Below are 5,574 nucleotides of genomic sequence, written 5' to 3'. Positions count from 1 at the left end.
CATAAAAGTCTCCTTTCTGCATGATGGACTGAGGCAGAGTTGGTTTTCAACAGATCCTTTCCTTTTCGGCACCTCTCCTCACTCCTACACACTGAAGTTCTTTGTGTCTCCACCCTGTGCACATGTGCAGGTTCTGAGTGATGGATGGATCTGTCCTTGTGGGCATATACCTGAGTTTATATACCTGCCAATACCTGAGTTTCAGTTTAATTTGCTCCATTACATCAGTTACCAATTATCTCTCAGTTTTCCTCTTTTCACAATGTATTGACTTTTATGGTTTAATATTTCTTACCTTCAATGGCCTCCTCTCTTATTCATCCTTGTGAATTTATACTATTTTTAAATCTAGTTCAGTCATTTTAGTAATTTTGTTTGTTTTGCTTGTACGTAGGAAGTTGACATAATCTCTCATGTTTAGCCGAAAATCAAGGTGATGTATTTTAAATGGAAGAAAGCTTCAAGAAAATAAAATATAAAGTGGTATGAAAGAGTTCGGCAATGAGAGAAATGACCTTGAGTGGGAAAACGTAACGCAAAGCAGTATGACAGTGATGGTATGGATGTGGACACTTAGGAGGCTTTCAATCTGACTGGTGTCCTAGATAAGGGATATGATTGAACTAACTAGCTGACACGTAAAAGTCATCTCAAGATGAAGTCTCAATATCAAAAGCCGGATGATAATGGTAGATTTCAAGCTCTGAGCAGTATTCAAACATGATACTACCGAGAACATTTTTTGATGCTTTCTATGATAACTCTCCCAGACAGATCAAGGCAACTAAAATTCTCAGGCTTAGTATGGTGTAAATCAAAAGTTCTGGAATGGCATTGAGAAGTAGGTATGAGGTTTTATAACTTCATTGTTGAAAAGCAATACACTAGAGCTTAGATATTGACCTTCTAAATCCAAGTTCTTATAAGAACTAATTAGATAATCACCAACCTGGATGAATGTAAATCCCCCTGAACCGGTCTTTGAAGTCCATCTTGCCCATTTTAAATTATTCTATACTCTATAACCAGAGCATCTCATAAAACAATGGTCTCCGAAATGTAAAAAATATGTGAGCAAGTATTCTTAATAAATGTATATTTACTGAGCTATAAATGGGGATAATTATAGCTCCTATGGCTTTATGTGCATGTGACCTAAGCAGTTACACAGGGCCCTGCTCTAGAGGATTTTGATTTAATGTTCAGCTTTTGCCATTCTGAAATTAATAAGAATCTTTGGATAAAGGGCTTCACATTTTTATATTGCGTTGAGACTTGAAAATTATGTAACTGGTCCTCTCTCTACCTTATAGGGCTGCTATAGAAAATAAATGAAGCAGCACAGCACCCTGTGGCTATTAATCCTTCAATAATGCCAACTGTTAGCCTTACGAGATAACTTTATTAGGAATAGTAGTACTAGTAGTAACAGTTGTAGATCAAGAGTAGTACTTTATTCAGTAGCACCATGCTCATTATTCACTCATTCTTTAACATAGAAGCATTCATTATTCCTTATGTGTTAGACACTGCATTAGGAAATATATTAAAATCACATGTTTATTTGTAGTCTCAATCTGTTCATAGCATTTTTTTTTTAAAAGAGAGCTTATCATGTTCATTTTAATGGCCCCATGTCTAACAAATATAATCGTTCCACAATGATTTGTTGTAAAAATAATTGATTAAATTTTTGAAAAGACATTAAACATTATAAAACCATATAAAATGAAAACTATTTTTATTATCTACTTATTTTAACATTGTATTAGGTGCCTTCCTATTAACTTTTATTTCGGTTCTGCCCACCCACACTCTCTCCTTGGCAAATATTGCTAAAAGCAATATTTTAATTATAAGGAATCATAAATACTATATCCATTAGGAACAAGACAAAATTCTCAAATCTGACACACTTAAAATTGACATATTTTAATGGAATGTGGCAGTAATGCAATCGTTTTATCTTACAAAATCGAAATCCCTTAATTATCATACTAAGAAAATATCACTTCTAACAGTGTGACAGTGTGCTGTCCAATAATACATAGAATTTAAATAATTATAAACCTTTAGGCTTCTCTTGCCACAATGTACAAATATCAAATCACAATTGTATTCAGTCTTTTAAGAAGATGGTTTGGACATTTTTCTTTAAAGCCATTTTCTATTCAGAAGTTCAACATTTAACTCAAAATATCTGCACCTAAAATAAGGGTTCAATTAAATGAAAATTCTTTTGAAAATAAGATGTATTAGAGATGTTTGGAGATTATTCTCAAGAAGTCAGATTTTTTTCACCTTTGATTTTCATAGAACTGTATGATCGATAGGTTATACAATGCAAACATGTTTATAAGGTGTCTCAATTCTCTGAACTGGGTAAAAGGTTGTACCTTAACTATGTGGACTTTGCCACTTACGCAATTCTAATATTCTTGAAGATATTAATTACATGTTTCTGTACAAGAACTGGTCTGCCTGAACTCTTCTTTTATGCACAATTAAGCCGCAGAGTTATCAATAATGTTAGTATAATAAAAGTTACTACTATTTAAGTTTTACTTCTGTGAAAATGCACTAAAAGTTTTGAAGCGAAGAAGACAAAGAATACATGAAAAGAATGCAACAATTGATTTAAAACTATTTAACATGTTTAGAGATAAGAGGGTTAGAGATTTACTGCTGATCTGCTGGCACTAAGTGGCACAGTCTGACTGAGGTAAATAATAATAATAACAATTAATAATAACAACAGTAACAATAGCTAGTATTTACTAATGTCATGCATTGCACTAGGTAGTATATTCATTATCAGTTAAACTTCATGATAGCCTTATGAGATAACAGAAATGTGTTTATAGAGAAAGGGAAGTTGCAACATATTTCAGACTTAAAGACCATTTGGAGAAACATCAGAACAAATGGAAGTTTTAGCCATTTGTTACTGATCACAATTTATTGTAGAAGGATGCAGGGGGTGGATTTAGAAGAAAAAACCCATTCTATCTGTCTGAGGTTATAATGTCATGATACCAAAATTATTATAAATATTATAATCAAATGGTTAAGAAAACATAGAATAAAATAGAACTGAAAATGCAAAAGTCTTATTAATTCCAATGTTTAATTGTTTAATAGGGTATATTTTTACTCTTTTAAGATCAATAATTGAAAACCATAAGCTGCTTGAGTAAGAAAGGTACATGGAAAGGTAATCATTGTAGGTGTACTGGTTATGTGTTCAAAGAACAGTGGTAGCTAATCACATTTTGTTTTTTAGGGTGCCAGGGCCTAAAGGTAGTGGCAAGTAATTTACTAGGGTTTGAGTTACCTACAATATCACTAGCATCATCTGTTTGTCAGCAGTGTATCATAAGTGTATTAATGTTTATGTATGCATGTACTTGTATATGTGTGTAAAAACCATTTAATTCAAAATACATTTTAAATTGTTTTTTTAAATACTGACTTTTGATAATACAAGTTTTCCCATATCCTCCTCACACTCAGAAGTGCTACCTAATATTAACTTCAAAGAACATGAGATGCTAAATTTCCACAGAAAAACAGCAGTAAGTTTTTCAATAACAATGAAGTTCATTTTCTTGCAAAGAAAAATGGATGTGGGGATGAGTTCATGAAGAAACTCCGTGGATATCTCTATAAGGGCAAAGCCATATAGTATGTATTCAGGGCAATCTGTGAATACACAGACTTCCTAACAGCCCTGGTTGATAATTTGCAAATGCTGTATTTTTAAAGTTAGTTTTGCTTTCAGTTACTATTTCAAACATAATCTCAAAATTCATTACCACATAATGAGAGCAATACTAAATATACCTGAACCAAAATGTTCTTTCATATTTTGTCTGACCATGCGGTTAATAAAGAAAGAGCTGTTATAGCTAGTCTCAGGGATAAATAAAAATTGTAATTTATTTCCTCCTGAAGCAAACGAACATCTAATCAGCAAAAAGTACTAGTGGTAGCTTTCTATCTACAAAGAAGGAAGGAATAATAGCTTTCTGTAGTGCCATTTATTTTCAAATTCTCCAAATTACTACAGTAGTATAAAATGGCAATAGTATAATTCACTGTAAATTAATTTCTAGACAGGTTTTCACTAGAAAACAACAACGATATTTTTTCTAAAACAATGACTAAATTCTTAGATAGTTAGCCCACTTTTAAAAGCACTTATTTTGACTCAAGTGTAATGCCCGTATTTCTAAATTCCATGGATCACTAATTTTTTTAAAAATTCTTAAACTATCAAGCAAATACTGATAGAAGGACTTTATACTACGTATCAAATGTAGAAAGATGAATAAAACATTGCTATTTTCCTCAATGGGCTTAACATTTGAAGGGTAAATGCAAACATGAAATGAAGCTCAGGTATTCTATGTTAAACCTTAATTAAGAGTACATAGGTTTTGATTAAATGGCACCAAGCAGTCAAGTCTTGCTTGTGAATATTTTGTCTTTTTAGTTAAACCCATGTAGGTGGCAGAAGTAAACATCAAGTAAATTCAATGAAGAGACATTTTTGGTTAAGAGACAGCCTCTCTTCACAAATAATTGAACTCTCAGACAAGACCCAGAAGGCTATTGTAAGAAATAAACCATTCGGTAATCAGATCAAAGAAAAAAAATACCATAGATGTGCTCTAAATTCATCAGTGTAATTTTTAATTTAATTCAAATTTTACTCAATTTGATTGGAATCCATAGTTGCCTCTAAGACTATACAATGCTGATATGAAACTGTGCCTATAATATAGTTCTTTAAACATATATTTGTTAAAAAGAAGAAAAAGAACTACCATCAATGCAATATAATATACCACTTTGAGGAAATATTTTCCAAAAACATTTCTTTGTGGAGTATATATTAAGATTAACTATATGTTCCAATATATTTTTGGAAAATTAGCATGACTACTCGAGAAAAAAAGTATATGCATTTACTTCATCATTTAGATAAAGAAGTATAAAATATTAAGGAAAAATCATTAAAAAATGTTTAAAGGAAGTAAAGACAAATGGCAAAATTATCTACTCAGTAAGTTCATTTAGGAAACCATTTTCTCTGAAAATATAGAACTATAACCATCTATAGTCCCATGTATTAGTTTTAAATAGAATTAAGAAAAAAAGACTATAATACACCTACTGTGGGGAAATACAAAATGGTTACTAATAATCTTAAAAATTAGAAGTCATCACTACTCTTAGGTTCAGAGAAAATATATAAGAATAAAAAAATCTGATGGCCCTCTTTTATAATAGTAGTATTTTTTTGTCAAATTTTAATTTTTTTATAAATTTATTTATTTAAATTAGTTTCAAGTATACAGTACATTGGTTATACATCTATAATGTTCATAGAACGATCCCCCCAATTGCTCTCTCCCTCCCCCGGCCCTCTACTTAACCATCACATTAATGCTAACTGCATTCCCTCTGCCGTGCTCCCCATGCCCAACTGTCAACTACTATAAATTTGTACTTAACCCTTCACCTAATAGTAGTATTTTAATAGCCATGGTTTATTAATTCCTTTTTTCC

This window comes from Pteropus medius, unplaced genomic scaffold (assembly GCF_902729225.1).
Source record: "Pteropus medius unplaced genomic scaffold, Ma_sr-lr_union100, whole genome shotgun sequence".
NCBI lineage: Eukaryota > Metazoa > Chordata > Mammalia > Chiroptera > Pteropodidae > Pteropus > Pteropus medius.
Note: the sequence above shows the minus strand (reverse complement) of the source record.